The sequence below is a fragment of the Dermacentor albipictus genome, chromosome 7 (genome assembly GCF_038994185.2).
Source record: "Dermacentor albipictus isolate Rhodes 1998 colony chromosome 7, USDA_Dalb.pri_finalv2, whole genome shotgun sequence".
NCBI lineage: Eukaryota > Metazoa > Arthropoda > Arachnida > Ixodida > Ixodidae > Dermacentor > Dermacentor albipictus.
The window spans coordinates 89,616,585-89,638,689 of record NC_091827.1 but is presented as its reverse complement, the minus strand read 5'-3'; the positions used below and the strand labels follow the sequence as shown (position 1 = coordinate 89,638,689).

At 48.0% G+C, this 22,105-nt stretch overlaps 1 long non-coding RNA gene across 1 annotated transcript; it reads right to left on the bottom strand.

Annotated features, from left to right (window-relative positions):
- Positions 1–2,729: 2,729 nt before the first annotated feature.
- Positions 2,730–21,783, bottom strand: LOC139047527 (uncharacterized). The gene is made up of 3 exons (XR_011507197.1): positions 21,423–21,783; positions 4,243–4,301; positions 2,730–2,990 (listed from the first exon to the last, which is right to left on the bottom strand). It is a non-coding gene; the product is annotated as an uncharacterized lncRNA (long non-coding RNA).
- Positions 21,784–22,105: the final 322 nt, after the last annotated feature.

The following is a 22,105-nucleotide window of genomic DNA, read 5'->3' as shown; positions in this document are numbered from 1 at the left end:
TATTCTAGTGGAATCTCTATAAGCTTCTTCTTACTAGCGTTCCGTAGCTTTTTCGCTCTTAGAGGAGTTCCCGCAACACTGCACTCCGATAATGCTCTCGCATTTAAGAGAGCATCGCGAGACCTATGGGACATTTGGAACACCATGAAGAGCTCTCCATTTGCATCTTTGCTCATGACGTATCGCATAGAATGGAAATTTATTATGCCAGGTGCACCTTGGTAGGGCGGCTAGTGGTAGAGACTTATCCGATCAGTCAAGTCATCTTTACGCAAAGTCCTGGGAAAGAGCAAGCTCAACAGCGAACAAACTGAGACTACTGCTGGAGGTAGAGGCGGTTATCAATTCAAGAACCCTAACCTATACGTATACGGACACTAGGGAGTCCTCTCCACTATGTCCTGCTCATTTTCTGGTGGGGAGCTCATTTCTTGCCTCTCCAGAGCGAACAAAGCGAACCAGAGCGAACCGAAGTGCAGAGGCTACGCGACGTGACTTCAGCAAAAAGTTGCGATACAGCCAGAAGGTCGTGGACCACCTGTGGATCCGATGGAAGAAAGAATACCTCCCCGAGCTGCGGGCACTTCACCTCTACCCATCGCATCTTAGTAGCTCGAAGTAGATGATGTAGTAGTCATCGAGGAACCTAACATCTCTAGAGGTATTTGGCCACTGGGACGGGTCGTTGACGTCTTCCCTGGTCAAGATGGAATAATCCGAGTTTGCCGCGTGAAAGCTCAAGCTGGCAAACTTATAAGAAGGCCAGAGCAGAAATTCTACAAGCTTGCATTGGACAAGCCTACTGGCGGGGGGGGGGGGGGGGTGGGAGTGTGTAGAAAATGACGAATAAACGGAGCAGGTGGGCACTGAGGAGAGCAGTCGGAACAATGAGCAGCTCTTTGTTTGTTTTTTTCGCGTCTCGTTAGTTTCATACAGCAAACGCTTGGGTGCCACTGAAATTTACCTAGCACAAGGCCACGCAAGAAAAAAAGCCATAAAATATAGCCATGTGCTCATAGCCATGTGAGACTAGAAGTGCATGCAAGCCACTTCAAGTCTGACTCAGCTAATCTATTTCCTTTTGTGTTATAACAGCAAAAACGATGATACTACTGTTATCACATTCATTGTTGAGGCAGGAAGCTTAAGAGACTGATAAGTTAGCTTGAGGCTCAAGTCTGCGTAAGGACACGTGTGCAAGTGGGCGCTACTAAAATTTCACCAGTAATTAGCAAGGTTTCCTTGTCCTGTTGCCGCCAAAGCGCGTGCATTCAATATATGATTTGTCACACGAGAGTGCAGCTTTGTAAAACATTTCAATCTTACGCGTGGCATACAAGAGGCTTTTCTGGTCGCACCATTGACGACCGGGCACATGCGCGTTAGTTTGTCCCGAACTGAGATTAAAACCTGGACGCCGCATTTGAACGCCACTTTCTTTAGTCGGTGGGAAAGGTTGTGCTTTTACGGCAGCACCAACGGTCGAGCACCAGGGTGGTTCTGACAGCTGGATGGTTGCCACGACGTCGACGGTCTCTCTCCCGCCGCTACTCTCGCTTTCGCTCCTCGTAGGGACGCTTCTCTTAAGGCGTACGGATCACGCCCGGCCTTCTCATAGCGACCGTGGAGCGAAATGGTACCAAAAATTCCGCTTGGCCGCCTTACCAGGCGCCTACTACGTGATGCACTACGTCATACATTCCCAGAGAGACTGCTATGACACAGCGCCGTTTTAGACGCAGGTGGCCTTAGCCGAGCTCCGACGCGAGCGGCGATATGCGTTTGCACTTGTCGTTGGCTCTTCGACTCTCAGGTTTTAGGGCAGACCTTTCCCGCGCGTACGCCATAAAATCCTAGATTTTAGCAATAGACAGCTTGGCTGTAAAAATGCAAAATAGTCATAGACGTGCCTTAAGCATCTTGGTCACTTTGACCACGTCAATGTTCTTTTCCGTCTATTTTTCACGTTGGGCAAGAAATGTCACTTAAAGGTTGTGCTAAAGAAGACCTGATGCTTTTCTCGTCTCTTTGCACAGAATCTCCGTAATTATTTATAATGATCATAGATGAGAGATAAAGTGGATATTTGTAAAGAATAGGCAACATGTAAACCTGCACCATATAGGAAGATCACAAGACAAGAGTCTTCAATAAAAACCCTGAAAGCGCAGAGAAGTTCAGTTTGTGGAATGGAATCAAACAACTCGACAACGGCCACGAAAACGCAATACTGGATACCATTCTAGCATTGCTCTCGGAAAAAAAAAAGTTATGCCGATCCCACCCACTCTGGGGATCGATGTAAGCTAAGCTTCCTATGCTGTGTGCTTTGATTGACGACAACTAGCGGCGATATCAGGGATACTTCGCGAACGACTGCTTCGCTACGTACGCTAGCAGTCTCCAATGAAACCCGGCTTCCTCCGCGCATCTTTTCGACGCAGAGGGACATGCTTACATGTCTATATGTGGTCGATGTATGATAACTAGGTGGAGCCATAAATGATACTTTTCACTGCGAATCACGAGTGGTCGAGTGTAGCAAAACGTTTCGTATAAGTTACAGTTCATATCACTGGGAAATAATCAGGTATACGTCCTGATAGAGAAGATGCAATTTATTGTTTATTAATTTCTTTAATAAGGAGGAGACATACATGTTTACACAAGTATACAGAAGACAATTGACTACAATTGAATACAGAAGACAGATTGTATTCAGCCTTTGTTAATCGCGACCGCGACACCAGCCCCGACGGCGCCGGATATGGCGCCGTTTGCGATGGCGTTCGCGATAGCCACAAGTATGGCCGGAATGGCCTGCTCATCGGTTTCGTCGCCGAAGCTGTCGACAGACTTTTCGAGCGCCTCGAAGGCACCGATGATGTCCTCACGGTGCTCCATGAGTGAACGGGAAATCCTTTCCGTGAGTTCTTTTGTGGCGTCGTCTGTGTTCCTTGCCGGCTTGCTCAGCGTGGCGGCGTAGATTTCTGTAACGTCGAACGAGTGAAAGACATGAAGCGTGTCGCGCAAGCTTGCATTCGAATACATGCAGTGAGGACGGCGAAAAAAATAATGAATGAAGATAGAGTTCGGCAGAAAGTATATCGTGATAGATACGTGTTTGAAGCGTTAACGACAGTGCAAAATGCACAACACCACAGCAATATTGCTGTGAAACGATTGTATACAATATTGCTATAAACGATTTTTACGGTACGTGAGAGCCGAGTGAAATGCCTTGGACGTAGTGTTCTGTGTTAGTGAAATATTCCCTTCGCGTCGCAACCATCCGGTGTGCCTAAGGCGTCCTTCGCGCGGAATCGAGGTGAAGTCAAAAAGCGGGTACACATGCTTTTCGCTTATTCACTACAGTCGCCCTGTGTAGTCGTGCACAGCGTGTATTAAATAAATCGAAATGGTGCATTAACGGCTATCTTAGGGAATGAAAGGGAGAAAAGTACTTACGTATGCATCAAGCTAACTAAATCTTTGATCCCTACGATTAATGGCAACATACTTAATCAGACAGCCGTGGTCACCTTTCTACTAAGGTTGTAGTACACTAGACTTTGTCTTTTTATGCGAAGCATACTAGCCGCACAACCACGCTCTTCCTTCCTGCGCCGCCCGCGGCCGCGTAGCTACCATATGACGTCATAACAGCTGCAAAAGCGGAGGCTCAACTCGTGCGCTCGCTTGCGGCCGCGTAGCTACACAGCCGGTTCTCAGCTCGTGCGCTCGCCTGCATGAGTTGTTTCTTCGTCTAGCCGAACCAAATATAGCCAAGCAACAGCAGTTCACCGGGCTAAACAGTGGTTCAACAAATGAAATAAAGGCTAGTATGCTTCGCATCCTGGGCTTAACCTTAGCTAAGCCACAGCCATTTTTTTAATAAGTTGAGAATAAAAGAAAGAGATTTAGTCACCTGGAATGTGCCACTATTCCTTTTTATGTAATAGTAATAATAAAAAAAAGAAATATTGTAAACGAAGAAGCAGTCACAGGTAGGAAAGCTTTTGTAGAACATGAGAGCAACCACTTGCGGTGTCTTACAGGCTGAGAAATTGTGAATGTTATTAGTGCTTGTAAACATAAAGAAAAATTTTGAACTCAGGTTTTCATACGTCTCCAGGAAGAGAAAATATCCGCTCAACTAAAGCTAGAAGGAACACTGAATGCGTGCATCCGAACGAAGAAGAGAGCACAGATACGTGCGAGTTGCACAGTGTTGGTACTTACGACACAGGTGCCCCAGGATGACGAGTGCCAAGATAGCGTAGGAGTTCATGGCGAATGGCCTGTGGCAAAGAAAAGCATGCAAGTTGATAGAAATTCCTGTGGTCATACACCTCTATGAGGCACTGCAATAAAATGCACTCATGAAGATTTGGTTGCACATCAGGAAGCCTGTGTGGGCTAACCCTGGAACTCTATTAAAGGTGAGGAAGTTGCTTTTATTGTTTCCTGACGCGCAGCGGACACACACTAAGGACTACTGCTACGGAAGCGGTACGCCATGTTGTCGCGGTACAGCAACCGTTCTTGTGACGGCAGAATTTTTGGTATCTCTGCTGTGTCCAGGATTGCCTTTCTTTCGAAAAATTCGCTGTTGGTTCTTTATCTGGTAGATTACAATTGATTGGAGATTGATTTCTCCAACTGACCGACCCCCTCAACAAAATATTTGTTTCTTCTTGTTTTAGTCGATAGACAACAAGTACGCTTTTTTTTAAATTATCCATCTGTATTCCATATAGTAATATTTTATTCAGTAAGTACCTTCCTCTAAATATTACGTTCAACGGATATAAAGAGTCAGTATAACACGTGACAAGTTCCTCGAAGAGATAAAATACTTAGGCAAACAATATCATTGATATTGTGCTACGAATGAAACAGTATTTTACAGAACGACAGTAGCAGGGTAAATTGTAGCGTGTTTTAGTGTTGTAAAAAATGTCCTGGGAGAACAAAGTATCGTTTTGCCTTCAGTCTCTTCAGCAGCAGTTTGTGTGTTTGAAGAGCATACAGTGCTAAAATATAAACAGCACAACAATTTGCTAGAACCTGAGATCAACTTACGATGAAGGTGCAGGCGTGATTTGGTCTCCGTTTCTGCCTTGACGGTCACTGTGTAAAGCTCTGGAACTGTTCTGAGTTTTTATACTTGTAAGCAAGCGACAAGTTTCTTGGCCTTTGTAACGTTTTAGCGGATGTTATCATAAAAAAAGTAGCTTACCTTCCTTTTCTTTATCCGCGAGCACAGATTTGTCATCATTGTGAGAGGTCAATCGATATATGAAATAGCACTGACGTAAGCGGATACTTGCGCTAGGGTACACGAGTGTTTCTACTATGCTAATAGCAGCACAATGAAACCACACAATGTAATCATCGCGGCGCCGTGACAATGAACTTGATGGGCATTGACGCGTGGCCTTGAGATAAGCATGCATACAAGGAAGTGCACCGGCTTCCAACGAATCCTTTGCTAAATAGTATTCAACTAAGTTAGTTCATAGCTAAGATGAGTTTGAACAGCTGAAGTAAATAAATTAAAAAGCTAAGGAAGACAGAAAAGGACGTCACTGTACGTAAACTTATAAGTGCTGCCATTTACGAATAAGTTTTAAGAGAACAGCAATAATGCATCTCTTTAGAATATGTTCATCCGCAGCTGGCACGTACCCAGGAGTTTTTTTCGGGGGGGGCCCAACACTAGGTAACTTTTCTACGCGACTGAGGGAAGGGGGTAACTTTACTACAACTGTGAATAATGCCCACCATTCGCCATAAAGATGCATAAGCCCGCAAAAGATAAATGAAATAAAGTGCATCTCACAGGTAAGCCTGTGAGATACACCTCTCATTTACTTGGCAAACAACGAACGACATCAAACGGACTCACGAATGAAAGAAGCGCCGGAAGAACACTGCCAAGAACAAGAACAGAAGCGAAAGTGTAAAATAAAGATTTCTAGTAGCGTTTAATTTTCGATAGCTCTGGAAGAACTATAGAGAAATATTGTGGAACAATCAAAGCTCTTTTGGATCCCTCGTTTACTGCTCAACCACGTTCTGCTCGACCACCGTGAAAACACCCACATTAGCAATGCAGAGAAGTGGCTACATTAGACGACTCGACTGATAAATGTAGAAGCGTCATTCTAAACACACAGAGTTATTCTACCCTTCCGGCGGCGTCTTCTCTGCTTCCTTGTAAAATAAAAATAGCATCATCATCATCAACCTTTTTTTATGATCACTGCATGACGAAGGCCCCTCTCTGGGATCTCCAAAAACCCCTGTCCTGCGCCAACCGATTCCAACTAGCCCCCGCGAATATCCTAATTTCATCGCCACACCTAGTCTACTGCCGTCCTCTACTGCGCTTCCCACCCGCCGTGGTTGCTCAGTGGCTATGGTGTTGGGCTGCTGAGCACGAGGTCGCGGGATCGAATCCCGGCCACGGCGGCCGCATTTCGATGGGGGCGAAATGCGAAAACACCCGTGTGCTTAGATTTAGGTGCACGTTAAAGAACCCCAGGAGGTCAAAATTTCCGGAGTCCTCCACTACGGCGTGCCTCATAATCAGAAAGTGGTTTTGGCACGTAAAACCCCAAATATTATATTATTATTATTACTGCGCTTCCCTTCTCCTGGTACCCATTCTGTCACCCTAATGGTCCAACGGTTATCTAACCTGCGCATTACATGACCTGCCCAGCTCCATTTTTTCTCTTGATGTGAATTAGAATCCCACTCTTACACTCCCTTTGTTAAAGTCCTCAATAATTTGTTGCAACTCGTCTCCAGTGTTGTTGAACGGGACAATGTCATCGGCAAACCAAAGGTCACTGAGGTATTCGCCATCGATCCTTATTCCTGAGCCTTCTTAGTTTAATAGCTTGAATACTTCTTCCAAGCACGCAGCGAATAGCATTGTAGAGATTGTGTCTCCTTGTCTGACCCCTTTCTTTACAAGTACCTTCCTTATTTTTTTTTTGTAGAGTTAAGGTGGCCCTGCAATCTCTGTAGATATTTTCCAAGATATTCACGTAACCGGTCTGTACTCCTTGATTACTTAATGCCTCTATGGCAGCTGGTATCTCTACTGGATCAAATGCCTATTCGTAATTATGAAAGCCATATAGGGGGGATGATTGTACTCTGCAGATTTCTCGATTACCTGCTTAATGACCTGGATGTGATCCATTGTAGAGTATCCCTTCGTGAAGCCAACCTATTCCCTTGGTTGACTGAAGTCGAGTGTTGCCCTTATTCTAATGCCAATTATCTTGAGGAATGTTTTATATAATACTGGGAGTGAGCTAATGGACCTATAATTTTTCAATTCTTGATCCATAAATATTTTCACAAAAAACGTTTAAATTTGCTCATTTTCGCTTTTCCTTCCTGTTTGGCGGTTGGCCTGGCTTTCTCCCTCAGTATATTGCTTAATTTCTCATCTTGCGAGTCTTGTTTCCAGTTCCAATGTTGCACGAAAAGTGCTGTGCAATTAAGGAAAAACAAGACGTAACGGATGACAGTCATATTGATTATGGGTTTAATGGTTATTGCAGAGTTTGATGATGGATGCTGTTTAGCATTATTTTATTTCCCACCTTATCTAACCCAAATCAAATCAAATCAATTTATTATTATTGCATCGTATGTTAATTACTGCTTATAAGATGTACAAATGTGGGTATATGGTTCCAGGGATCTGCAATCATCGCGGCGAGCCGTTACTCAAGGAAATAATGAAGCAAAATAAAAAATTAAACGCACTTAGCGTTTTCTCCGGACGCAACACGTTCTACAAGCGTACAGACCAGCGGACTACGAACCAAATCGCTTTCCTCATCCCTGGATGAGCGTAAACAAAAAAGGTTGAACTTACGAAGCAAGAGCGATGCTCATGAAAATTGAATAGATAGTGACAATGCGACGCGTGGAGAACTAATCGCGCGGGCACCGAATCGGTGAGAAAACTGGCCTTCACACCTCAGGAAATGCCGATAACTACCGCCCTCCTAAAGGATTGAAAAAGGCAGCAAAATCTTGATCACCGAATAGCTGCCAAGTCTCAAGATTGATTTTGCGGCGCTTTAGGAATGTGTGTGATAATTAGTGGCATGGGCGGAGAGGGGGGGGGGGGGGTGGTACGCCGCTGTATTACGAGGGGGGGGGGCGGACCCCCCCTGGCCCCTCGCTTGGGTACAAGCCTGGCTCCTTGAATATACTGTCACGTGGTAGTGACGTTAAAGAACACAGTAGCAATACTGTGAAAGACAAAACTAGCTTTTATTGGGCGAAGCTGTGCCCACAAAGACAGGCCACACTTAAAGCACAACGATAGCGGCGAATACAGTCGGTGATCGTTGAAAATCTGATCTGCGGGTCAAGGGCGTCGGCTTTTATACGCGGTGTGCACGCCGATGGCCGCGCCACTGGTGGCGGCCTTGCGCAGAACGCACGGGAGAGGAGCGAGCCGCGCACCGTAACACGCCGTAGTTTGTTGCGTCGCTGATAGTGCTTCTCCGTCTTACTTGTGTTTTCAGAGCAAAACAGGCAACACCCTTCGCATGTGTGGGATGGCAAAAGTTTCCGTAAAATGTCGAAAAAGAATTGTTGCAGGGTGGGGGGCTCAAATACCGGCGGAAACGTGCCGGCGATACGGTTCTAATTATTCCCCGCAAAGCCACATCAGCAGGAGCAACGGTGGCAATGGATCGTCGCTTCGGCGCGAAATTTCTTGTTCTCATCCTTTCCTTTGTCGCTTCTGTTTTTTTCTTTTTTTTATTATTTTTTTACTCGATTGTAGTTCTACGCATTAGCGAAGAAGTTCGTCTGCAGTGCAACATGCGGTTTAAAGGCATTTCGCTAAAGTTCGGAATGCCGTTTGCCGCTTATATTGTTTTCCGCTTCTTTACCGCGTTGGGCTAGCTAGGCAGCACGACTGCATGAGCGCATTGTGTTGTATGTTAAAGCTAAAGAAGTTTGCAAGAACTGAAATTGTTAGTTTTATGTGGCCCGGTAAATCGTCGCACCAGCTGTCGCGCACTTCATGTTTTTACATCTTTTTTATGCGTGTTTTCGCACATGTTTAACTGTTGCTAGTTGCTTCATGCATAACTCTTGATTCTTTTGAGCTGCGAGGTTTTCACCCTGCCTCGTTTGTAAAGGGTATAAATCACGCTGTGTCTTATCGGAATGACACCAAGCAAGTGCTTTATTGGTTTCGCCCGAGGGCATCTTAGATATTGTGGTTTTTTGGGAAATGTGTTTAGAAAATAGGTAGCTCAGGGCGAGAATTGCTAATAGTTGCTGCATATGGTATTTTTATTCCATTTTTCGCTGATGCATTTTTCGCTGAATAGTTCGCGTCACGTTTGGTAAGTCATCACGCCTTTATGCTGTCTGAGCAGACTTAACCGCCGAGTGATTTGTTTGTTTCACGACGTAGTCGCTTCTTGCAAGTGAATTTTGTACTCAACTGAATTATTTCATATTATGCTTGCGCCGCATAGGACTAAACCCGGCCTTGCCGCCAGCGCTGGATCTAATTTGACTGGCGCTGCTCTGCCTTTAAATATATCGTGTGGCACCTCTCTCTAGTAACATTTCAAATAAGTACTGCAAGGTTAGTCAGATTATAGCTTTGTACGTTTCCAAGCAGCTCCCTTGGGAATTTAATATTGCAAAAACTGCAGCGCAAACGGCAGTTCATCGGCGGTACAGCGCTAACCCGCACTTTTATTAACCCGTTCGTTTGGTGGCTTCGTTGACTATAGTCTACGCGTTTCTATCAATAAATTCGCAATTATTCTTCTTCAGGCGACTTTCACTACACTTATTCGGCGGCGTCATATGTATTCATCGGTAGAAAAATCACAACGGCATATGCAGACATCGCAGCGTGCGGATTTGTTATCTGAGTCTGCACTAACGACGGGTGCTTATTATTGAGGTAAAGAAGCAGCATCACGGCAAGGGTAGAATTAAAAAAAAAACACCGTCGAGACATCCCATTAGTCAACAAAATTTGTCGGCTAGTTTACACGAGCTCCACTTCATGTAAATGGTCTTCCTGGCGTTTGTCTGCGGGACGCACCTGGCGCGTATGTGGACCATGTTGCCCCAAACGCCGGTAACATATTGTTCATACCCGCTCCCACAGAGGTCTGCGTCTTCCCTACAGCTGTCACCACAGTAGAAGCAGCCTAGCGCTCGAACAAAGCAGAAATCGCAGCCGTGAACTTCAGTCACCCTTGCTGCAAAGCGTTGTCGTCTGCTACTGCTCCCGCGCGTTTTGTTGGAGGCGCCCGCTAGGTCGCCATCAGTGGCGCATATATAGGCGGTGCACGCGGCCTATAGATCAGTCGTCGAAAGTTCCAGAGTAACCGCTGGGACCCGCGTGTCTTCCACAGACTTCTAAATTATTCGCGTCGCGCATACATGCAATCAGATTACACAAGTTGCGGGGAAAGACAGCGGATGGAACCATCGATAACATTCCAGAAATGCTTTTACATGGAGGCGCGTCCTGCGCTGTTCGATAACATTTGTTGGCCGGTGAGAAGTGGTCGCCCGATAAAGCTAAAGAAGTACACGTGTCAATATGACTCTGCCTGGGCACTACGGAGGAGGTTTGTATGTAGGCGTTTGTCCCTAAGCGTGCCGGCGTTGCTAAGAGGGGTCCTTTATTTACGCTCGCACGCTAGCAGTCGGCGCGGTAAAATAGGTGAAGCAGCGGGCACTGACGGCCGATTTGGCTACCACTGTGTCGGACCAGTGCCTGGTTGGACAGACTGTCTCGCACCTGCGGCGCTCGTACTAATCCAATCGTGGCGGATCATAGCTTTCTCGTGCCTTACGGCCATGTACATTGTAAATAACATCACAGCTATTTCTGTGGGAGCAGTAGCGACCGTAGTAGAGTCCGGGCCGCATATATTGGAAATATAGAAGGCCTTAGCAAACTGACTCAACACCAGCGCCGCAGGTGCGAGAAAGTCTCTCCGAGGTGCCTTCAGAGGCAATGTTGTGACTGATGTTGCAGAAGTCGCGGGGCATGGTAGTGCTGAACTTAGCGTCACAACTTGGCGGCTGGACGTAAATATATTTACTCAATCGTGTTTTTTACTAATTGTAATAACGTGTCATAATTTCGCTATATTGGCGGAGACTCCAGGACACCAAATCGGAGCGGGGACACCAAAGCTAGAACCCGGATTGGTACGTGGCTTCGGGCTCGCAGAGGCGTGCCCGCGCTAGGGGTGTATAAGATCGTCTGTCCACTATCGTCGACAGCCAATTTTTTATGCGAACATCCCGTGGCGCGCTTCAACCTACGCGGCCCCAACCCGTGGGCCGCGCTGCTTCCAGCGTAGACACCCCCGCTACACTTTGGGAACCCTGAATATCCTACGCCGCCTGCTTTATTATAACCACGGGTGCTCTCCTGAGGCTTCCGTTTGCCGGTTACATGTGACCTCCCGGATCAGTGCTTATAAAAAATCCAATCTATCGTCGCGACAAAAAAAGCGACCTGCGACTTATACAACACCAGTGAGAACCTTGCCCCTTCATACACAGCGATCACCAAATGTGGCATGCGTACCGTACGACCGCACTCCGCAATGTCGGCATATGTAGGGGACAAACACCTACAACATGCGCTAAGAAACCTCGTCCGTAGTGCCTAGGTAGAGTCACATATTCAAGGAGCTAAAGGCCCCAGATTTTCTCTCTCGCGCCATCTCTTACTCGCGCCTGCGCACATATGACTGGCGATCCCTCAAATGAACGTCTAGTTAAGCCTGCTGTTTCTATTTCCATGACAACGTAAACAATCGCAAGCGCTGCTATTTTGCCAAAGTATCGCCCTCATGCTAGGGCCGTAACTGAAGGGGACCTTGGCGCTTGCGTCGAAAGAGCCTCTGCTCAAACACAGCCAATGGCAACCATGCGGAGATTCACCCTTAGGGTTGAACCTTGTCATTGCCTCACATGACACATCGCTTCGCGGCAAAAGTGTTGGCAGAATTATGAGGCTGTACGTGCCAAGCGCAATCGGATTATTAGGCACGTCGTAGTGGCAAACTCCGAAAATTTGCACCACCTGGGGTTCTTTAACGTGCACCTAAATCTAAGTACACGGGTGTTTTCGCATTTCGTCCCCATCGATACGCGACCACCGTGGCCGGGATTCAATCCCGCGACCTTGTGATAACGACGCTCTTTTGTGCAGATCTTTCGTCTTATACGTCGTTGTGAACTGGAGCGAAGGGCAGGAGAGTGTATACGCCTTCCCGAAATAAAACATTCGGAATAACCCTTTGTTCGACTGATTGACATGTTATTCATACGAAGACTCACTTTTTAAAGGATATTTCTAGAACCCGTGCTACATCTAGCTTTGGGCAGGCCGTAGGAAGTATATCTATTTCGATCCCTGCTCAGGCGTCACAAATTATGCCAAGAAACATTTAATCATGGAGACTGTCCCCACTGGAAATCGTGCCATATATCCCTGGAATCAGTGCGAAAAAGAAATTGCCTCAAGCCGCGGCTTACCAGGTAGCTTTGGAATATATGCACAAAGAATACGCAGCCGCAACACACATTTTCACAGATGGCTCTACAAGTCCATATCGCTCATCTTGCGGACTTTTTGTTCCCTCTACAGGGCAACGATTCTCGTTTCGTCTTGAGCGAATGACCTCATCTACTTTGGCGGAGCTGTATGGCATTAAGGAGGCCTTTGTGTATGCACTTCGACAGCCGCCGCCAAAGACATGGGTGATTTTCACGGATTCAAAAGCAGCACTACAAAGTATGTGGAAGAAGCGTTGCAATAATCAACCTGCAGCATTTGGCATGACTTATCTTCACCACAAGGCTAACATTACTGGGCCAATCAAGTTCCAGTGGATACCTGGCCATGCCGGCATTTCGGGAAATGAAAGAGCGGATGAAGCTGCCAGAAAAGGCCTCCAATACCGCAATTTCAAAAGAACATTTTTTACGAAAGCTGACGCTTAAAACATGGCAAAAAGATATGCCTTTCAAGAAAGAGACCGCATCTGGAATCTGCCGCTTCACTAAGATAACTTCCTGCGTTACATTGAGCCAGAAATAAGACCGAAACTTCCACGACCACTTCCTCGACACTTAGAGGCATTGTACCATCGTCTTTGACTGAACGTGGCATACACGAACAATTATCTGAACCGCATAGGGCTTACCAGTAACCCATACCGTGATAACTGTCGAGACAATAGAGCACATAACACTAGAATGCCCCGCGCACCGCGACGAGAAGGAATTTTTTTAGCAACAAATGAACATGATTAGCTACGAACCGATAACATTACCGAGAATCTTAGGTCCAATGCCCGGCTCTTCAAAACAGCGGCGGGTTTTGTATTTATTGTTGAAATACCAGTCAGAAATTGGTCTAACAGGAAAGCTTTAAAGATTGCACACTTCATATACAAAAGCCTAAATTTAACCGCCATGTCACCAGTATATATTAGTATCAGGTCCACTTGGACATTTCATACTTATTTTTATTCTTTTTCTCCCGCTCTCCTCTGGAATCTTTTAATCCCATTCGCCATCCCTATACATGTCAGCGGTTGCATACGCGCCGGCAAAATTCTCTGTTTTTCTAATAAAGAGCCCTCTCTCTCTCTCCTTCCCTGCGATGAGGTGAAAGCCGACTAATAAGCATTTAAATTTTCTTTTTTCTTAAGACCTCCTACCTGCCGTGGTTGCTCAGTGGCTATGGTGTTTGGCTGCTGAGCACGAGGTCGCGGGATCGAATCCCGGCCACGGCGGCCGCATTTCGATGGGGGCGAAAACACCCGTGTACTTAGATTTAGGTGCACGTTAAAGAACCCCAGGTGGTCGAAATTTCCGGAGTCCTCCACTACGGCGCGCCTCATAATCAGAAAGTGGTTTTGGCACGTAAAACCCCCTAATTTATTTTAATTTTTTAAGACCTCCTGTTCATACAAGGTTGCTGTCTTTTACAAACTCCTAAATTAATAAGTAAGTTATGAATAATAAATTACTGTGGTAAATGTAACGCACATGCAAAAAAAAGTCCTAATCCATTTCTCAGTATTGACTAAATGAAAATGTAGCACGTCTATACCATCACGTTGTAGTGATGCGATGAACAAGGCAATTCCAAATGATAGAGTCACGTATCGAACTCATTATAGGGCGAGCTTGTAGTGAATAAAAAAACAAGCACTCAAAGTACAACTATGCCTGCACGCAAAGTAGTGCTTCCTCTGAATCTGATCTACGAATCGAGGAATCGGTTCATCAGAATGGAATGATCGTACATCGCAGCCAATCTCACCCGCTCATATGTGATTGAGAATCCAGTGTTCGCTTCACGCGCGCAATCTGATTAGATAACGCTCGCTATTGAATTCTTGAGAACATTCAAGATATTAGAAATACATGCAGGCGTGTCTTGAGCTAATTAATAACTTTGGGACAATGGCTAGACGGTAAAGAAAGCTTACTGAAAAAATAAAAAACAATCATTTACAATTGCTTAAGTATTAGCTGAAACATATTACTCGTGGTAAGAAGCGCTCCCAAGACTGCAGAGCGATGCCGACATACGAAAAATTCAAGAGCTAAACACTTTCCGATTACTAGTATTTATCATACCAGCATTTTGTGGTTCAATGTAGCCCTGTAGTCCAAGGGCCAGTTTCACCACGGGCACTGTGTCGGAGCTCATATTTCACGTGAGTGTACGTATGCCAGCAATAATTCTCAAAAACTCACAGTATTTTCTTCTTTAGGCCTGAAAATGAGGCGGCCAAAATACATGCAGCAAACCCCTCATCCTAATACTTCAGCACTTTTCGTTCTGACGTACATGTCTGCGCTGCTCCGTATGTTACAAAGTACTGAAGATGGATGGATGGTTACAACTTTCTTGTTTGTCCGGCAAGGTTTAACGAGACCCGGGCACAGGTCTCCCACGGAGGAACGTCAAGGCCCTGCCTCAACGCCGCCTCACGGGCTTGCTGGACTGCCCACATCTGGATTCCGAGGTCTGAGCTGCGCAGAGCGACGGCCCACCTCGACGACAGGGTCTCCGGAGTAACTGCCATCCCTCCTATAACTACATTGCACTCCCACAGCATGTGTTTGAGTGTTGCTGGTCCTTCCTGGCACAATTTGCACGTGTCGTCCTGATGCTTATCTGGGAAGATACGTTTGAGACGGAATGGATTAGGGAACGTGTTTGTCTGGAGTTGTCGCCAGGTGACGGCCCGCCTCCTGTTCAATTTGGGACTTGGCGGTGGGTATATCCTTCTGGTGTTAAAATATGCACTGGTGATGTCATTGTATCTGGAGCCTGTCCCGTTCTGCTCGAGAAGCGTTCGCTATCGTGCGAGAGGCGTTGCCCTGTTCGGCGCGGCGGGTCATGTCTCGCGCCGTCCGGTGCGCCGTCTCGTTTAGGCTCGGGTGCGCGTCGCCTTCCGTGGTGACGTTCGCCGGGAACCATATGATCCTCGAGCTCGTGGTTTTGGATCTGCCCGCTTTGGCCAGAATGGACAGGGCGTCCTTGGAAATTCGACCTTTGGCATAATTCTTTACTGCCGTTTGCGAGTCACTTAGTACGACTTCGCATTCCTGTTCTGTGTGCGCTTCTTCCTCCGCTATTTCCGAGTGTTTGGTGTATACACTGCATGTGGTTCTGATTTTTGACTCTGCGTCTATGACTACGGCGGCGTATGTTTGGCCGTTCGCATATTCGGCTGCGTCGACAAAGCGCGCGTTTCTCTCCCTGCCGAATGAACGGAGCAGAGCCTCGGCTCTTGCCTTTCTTCTACCTCGGTTGTAATCGGGGTGCACGTTTGTTGGTATGCTTGCCACCGTAATGGTCTCTCTGATTTTGTTGGGGATTTGCATTTTCTGGCCGTGCTGGTTGTGGTACGTTATGCCGAGCGTGTTCATAATGTGTTTTCCCGTCGTGGTGGTCGATATGCCCAGCTGAGTCAGGAGCTCGGTGCTCGTCGATTTCGGTAGGCCCAGGGCTATCTTGTACGTTTTCCTTATGAGCGTGTTAATCTTGTTCTTTTCCGTGACGTACCAGTTGTGGTAGGCGGCTTTATAGGCGATGTGGCTGACAACGAATGAGTGGATCAGTCGAATTACGTTGTCTTCCTTCATGCCCACGTGTCTATTGGTTATTCTCTTTATGAGTCTCGTGGCGCTGATGACTTTGCCTTCGATCTTCCTCGCGGTTTCGCCGTTAGCTCCGTTGGCCTCAATGATCATTCCGAGGATTTTTATCTTGTTTACTTTGGGGATTGCGTTTCCGTCTTTGGTGTACAGGCCGATTTCCTCGTACTCCCGGGGTCCTGTGTAGCTCGTTGGTGGCATGCCTCTGCGCGTGGGCCGGTAAAGGAGTAGTTCGGACTTGCTCGGGGAGCATTTGAGGCCCGTTCCTTGGAGGTACTCTTCCACTTTGTGAATGGCCGTTTGTAGTGCGTGTTCAATTTGCCCATCATTGCCGCGGTCTGCCCATATCGTTATATCGTCTGCGTATATAGCGTAGTGGATTCCTTCGATTTCGCGTAGTTTGCTGGGGAGACCAAGCATGACTAAGTTGAAAAGGAGCGTAGATATAACTGAGCCCTGGGGGGTACCTGCACTTCCCTGGGTTCGTTCTTCGGACTCGACGTCGCAACCGTGAGGGTGGCTTTGCGATCGTTCAGAAAGTCCCTCACGTAGTTGTAGGACCTTTCCCCCAGGTTCAGATTAGACACTTGTTTAAGGATCGACTCGTGAGCGACGTTGTCGAATGCTTTCTCCAGGTCTAGTCCTAGGATGGCTCTGGTGTTTCTTGTCTTGTCGTCAAGGATATGGTTCTTTAGTAGTAACATGACGTCCTGCGTGGACAGGCGGGGTCGGAAGCCTATCATGGTGTGGGGGTAGGCTTCCGCCTCTTCTAGATGGCTGTTCATACGATTCAGGAAGGCGTGTTCCAAGACCTTACCCACGCACGACGTGAGAGAGATTGGGCGTAGGTTCTCCAAACTCACCGGCTTTCCGGGCAAAAGGATAGACAGTTGGGCGAGTTGGTACGGTAACGTAACGGTAGCGTAACGGTAGCGCTCGTCCTGTCTGCTCCTTTCTGTGTCCGTGTTTCCCTTCGCGCTAGAGGCTTTCCGTGCTTGGGTATGAGGATCGCCTTGGACCTCTTCCACTGCTCCGGGATGCGGCCTTCTCTCCAGCACTTGTTCATATAGCCCGTGAGTTTGGTAACAGATTTGTCATCCAGGTTTTTGAGCGTTTTGTTGTTAACCCTGTCCGGTCCTTGGGCTGACTTGCTGTTGAGTCCTTGGAGTGCCGTTCTGATTTCCGCCTCACTGAAGTCTTCATCTAACTTTGGACTAGGACTGCCAGTGTAGCGGCCGTGCTCGACCGTCGGTCGTTGCGGGAGGTATTTGTCGCAGAGTTTCATGACGATTTGCTTCTCGCTCGCCGCCCCTTTTTCTTTGTGCAGAAGTATCTGCATGTCGGCTCTTTGCTTGGATTTGCACTGGGTTTCGCCCAGCAGGTGCCTCAGCAGTCGCCACGTATTTCCGTTGTGGAGTTGGCCATCCGCGGCATTGCAGACTTCGTTCCACTGTTGCTTGCTCAAGGTGTTGCAGTGCTCTTCGATTTGTTTGTTTAAATCGGCTATCTTTTTTTCTCAGCTTTCGATTGAACCGCTGACCTTGCCATCGGGTTTGTATGGATTTCTTGGACTCCCAGAGGTGGGCGAGGTGACTGTCCACCTTCTCCGTCAGGAAATCGGGAGTGACGGTTTGCGTGGCCTCCCCGACATCCCTGGTCAAGTCTGCGATCCATCTGTCAATGTCACCGATTGGCTTGTCGTCTTGCCTGATATCCCAGTGCTTGCGGAACTTGTCCCAGTCTGTCCATTTGAAGCTTTTGACTGGGAGGGTGGTTCCCGCTCGGCGGATCGTGATCTCGATGACCATGTGGTCGCTATCTAGGTCTTCTAGGGTGTTCCTCCAGGTAGCCCTCTCGATGTTTTTGACCATTGTTAAGTCCGGTGTGGTATCTCTTGCAACCGAATTGCCCATACACGTTGGGGCGCTAGAATCCGTGATGAGCGTGTATTCCAAGTCTTGCGAATCCTGCCATAACTGTTTGCCCTTGGTTGTGGTGTGGCCGTATCCCCAGGCATGGCACGGCGCGTTGAAGTCCCCACCCACTATTAGCGGGTTCAGGCCGGCGAGCTCGACTGCCTTATATGTTCAATATGAAGATGCTATTCTTTTGCGTTCTGTTAGGAATAATTTCTATCATTATATGCTCGGCCTGCGGGCCTTTAATCTCATGTTCAATGGGTACTAGACCCTTTCTGATTAGTGTGGCGGTGCCCCTATCGTTTTGGAATTTAGGAACGAGGGCGTGGTAGCCCGGGATGTTGGCCGACGCGCCCATGGTTTCTTTTAGCATTATCACATCGGGTTTGGGTTGGATGTTTCTTACGTATTGTTGTAGGACAGGTTTTTTCCCGGCTATACCTCTGCAGTTCCACTGCCAGACTAATAACTCGTTATCGTGTGTGGCCATCCTGGAGTCTTGAAGAAGAAGCTGTTGAAAAACTGGAGCGGTGCACGGGGGGCGGTGCCACCATGGGAACGTCTGAGATTACGGGATTTATATTATGAGTTCCCATGTTTGGCTGTGGTGATTGCGACAGAGACGGTGCCCACATCGCACATTTTTCGAGCTTGACCACACTGGTTGTGAGGCCGGATATGGCGGAAGACAGATTGCCGATTGCACTTTGTACTTTGGTAAGCATGGCTTTTATTTCCGATCTCGCCTGTTCGGCGCGGCTGGTGTCTTGGCTTTGTACGGCTCGCTTTTTCGCGGGTGGGGTTGCTTTGTCCTGTTCCTCGCCATTGTTGCTCGGAGCAGGAGTACTGACGGGAGTGGGTCTGGGGATTTGCGCGGGAGGCGCGACCTTTCTCAGTTCGCGTACCTCTTGGGTTATCTGTTGTACAAGGCTCCTGGGCATGGCGTTCTCACGTTTTATTTCTTCAATAATCTAATTGTCTATGTTCTTTGTGGCTTGCGGTTCTGAGGCAGTTACTCCGTAGACCCCGCGCCTTGGCGCACCCTTGACCGCGTCTGCCCAGCTCACCTTTTCTGGGAGGGCCTGGATGGATCTGGACCTGGCTCGGCCCGGTCCTGGGGTGCGACTGCGAGCTCTGCTCCTCGACTGGCTGTGCTGGCGGGAACGAGGGGTCCCGGTAGCCGACGTCGATCTCGACCTGGCCCGGCCTCTGGATCTTGATCTTGGCTTTTGCAGGGTGGGGGCTTAATCTTCTCCTGATTCCTTGACCGCCTCGAGTTCTGCTTCCGCTTCGGCTCTTTTCCTTTCCCATCTTCGTTTCTTGACTATATACGGGGTCTTGAACTTTGCTCGGCAGCATTTGTCTGCCGTAGGGTGTTTCCCTCCGCATAAGCGGCAGTTTGGCGTGCACTGGTGATTGGGGTCTGTGTTCTTGGCACCGCAGCCCCTGCAGATCTTGTCCTGGGGATTTGGGCAGACGTCTATATGGTGCCCCAGTCTACCGCATTAGTGACAGATGTTGACCTGCTTCCTGTACAGCGAACAGCGAAGCAGAGTGCCTCCGTAACTGACGAGAGTGGGCACTTTTAGGCCTTCGAAGGTGATGATGACTGTGGTCGTGTTGCTAAGACGCTTGGCTGCCAGGGCTGTCGGGTACCTGTCGTTCACGATCTTGGAGTTAATTGTCCTGGAGTCTTCTTCGAGAGGTATGCCTCGGATGACCCCCGTGGCCGTATGATCGGGCGCCGTTTCATACGCGTTGACCTCGTATTGGCAGTCGCCGATCCTGATGACCTCGAGCTTCCTGTATTTTTCTGCGTTGGTGCTGCTGGGTGTGCTGATAACGACGATATTTTGGTGGGTATTGGGGCAGACGGTGTCTTCGCTGGCGTCTTGATCGGACACTCCTGCAGCCCGGTATATAGCTGACGCAATCCTCACTGCGCCGATCGTTGCGGTGTTGAGGCCGCCCTTGGGTCTAACGACGATCTTGATGTCGTTCCTCGGGAGAGTCGGCATTCTGCTGGCCTTGAGTATTTGTTGTTTTATGTTCCGTGAGGGTCGTGGCGGTTGTCGACCGTCTCCCTCGCCGGTGCGGGAGTTGGCTTCGTTCTTAGGTCTATCCCGCGATGCGCTGGGACCGGACCGGATTTTGGAGCCGATCATGCACCAGCCGGCATCTTCACCGAATTCCTGGGGAGACATCTCCTCTCCTTTGACCTGGACCTCCATGCTTGGCGAAAAGTGATTCTTAGGGCTTGGGTATTGTTAGGCCTGGCGGGCGGTAGCTCGCCTAGGCTTGCCTCCAGGCGTGCCCAGCGTCTGAACGCGGCGTCGGCGTTGCTCGGGCGGAAGTGCTTTCTAAAGTAGCCAAAAAAGGTTTCCCACCTTGAAACTTGATACCACCACGCTCCTGGCAGCTTGCTGCATTCGGAAATAGCTGAGCTAGAAAAATAGCGTTCTGGCTCGCAGTCACTTCGTCTTCTCAGTACTGAAGATGTATCCACTTCTTTCCCCCAGGCAGCTGTTTTATTCCGAATGACGCAAGGAAACCGAGTCTGATGCCAGCAACGTTCTGAAATCTAATTGGGAGCGCGCACGATGTTCTCGCACACCTTCTGTGATACACGTCGCACTGAGGCGCTTCTTGTTTAATGTAAGAGAATCGACTGTAAAGGCAGAAGTGCATGGTTTGGCACATGCGTTTAAGTTAATAACTTGATTTGCACCGAGAAAACCTGACCAAGCTTTCACATTTGCTTTATAAGAAGTTATGCCGGATCCTTTTAACTGCACCGAATAAAACTATTAAACCAATACCACTATTGGTGACATCATTTTATCATTCGATTGTTCAGATTGGTAACCTCTAGACGTGGAGTAAGTTGAGAAGTTGTGTGCATAATTAACGAAGCTACGGTAATTAGGTTTTCAATAATTGATCTTTGGTGGCTAAAAAAAAAGAAGTAGTTTGGAGCCCATCCTCGAGACTGTCTAGCCGAGCGAAGAAATTTTGATTAAGCATGCTTCTGTAAGAGCCATGCGAACAAAAAGTTTCCAAGTAAACGCTCTTGGAAAGCTTAACTCACGCAGAAAAGAACGTCTGTAAAGTCACATAAAGAACAACGCTCCAAGACGGTACAAAAAGGAAGAACGACGCACACACACTGCTCTAACAACTTCAAGCGCTGTTTTTTCTACGATAGTGAACCAACTACCTTGTCAGTTAACGTTTGGAAACCTGTAAGCCTGAACAACGTTACTAGATTACCTCTTTCAGTTTGCAATCTCCGGCGCCGCAGGTGTCACCCTTCGATGTTCCGCCGAGCGAGGGCGCGCTCGTCTCTGTTTGATCGGTCTCGTTGGTTCTGACGGTGGCGACGGCTGCTTCGGCGAGTGTCGGCGGCGCGTCTGTCTTTTTGCAACTTCTCTGGCGAAGTCATCGCAGGCTTGGCCCCGTGCCGAGTGTTTCTTCGTTACCTTCAACTGTTTTGTGTAGTGATCACTATCCCTGTGAGTGCGAACGAGCTCGTACAGCGTGTGCTCCCGCTGTAAGTTGTCACATTCGCGACCACGTGCGGCGTCCTTGCGCCCGAGCTGTGCGTCCTGCGGATCGTGCGACGTAGTTTGACTTGCTTACTTCAAATCAAGGCAAAAACACCTTCACAACGTAATGTGCGACTACGGTTGATCACCGTTGATTATCGCAAGTGCATATATATCGTGTCTGGCTGTGACGTGTCCTGAATCTGAGAAAATATGCCTCGTTGCTTTGTGACTAGTTGCCGAAGTGGCTACGATTCGGCGAAATCCACGGCTGAAAAAATACATTTTTGTAAGCCACCCGCTCACAAGGTCCGCTTTCAACAGTGGCGACGGGCTATACCCAGATCGGATAAGGAGCTATCCAGCTCATGCGCCGTTTGCGACCTCCACTTTCACGAGGAAGATATT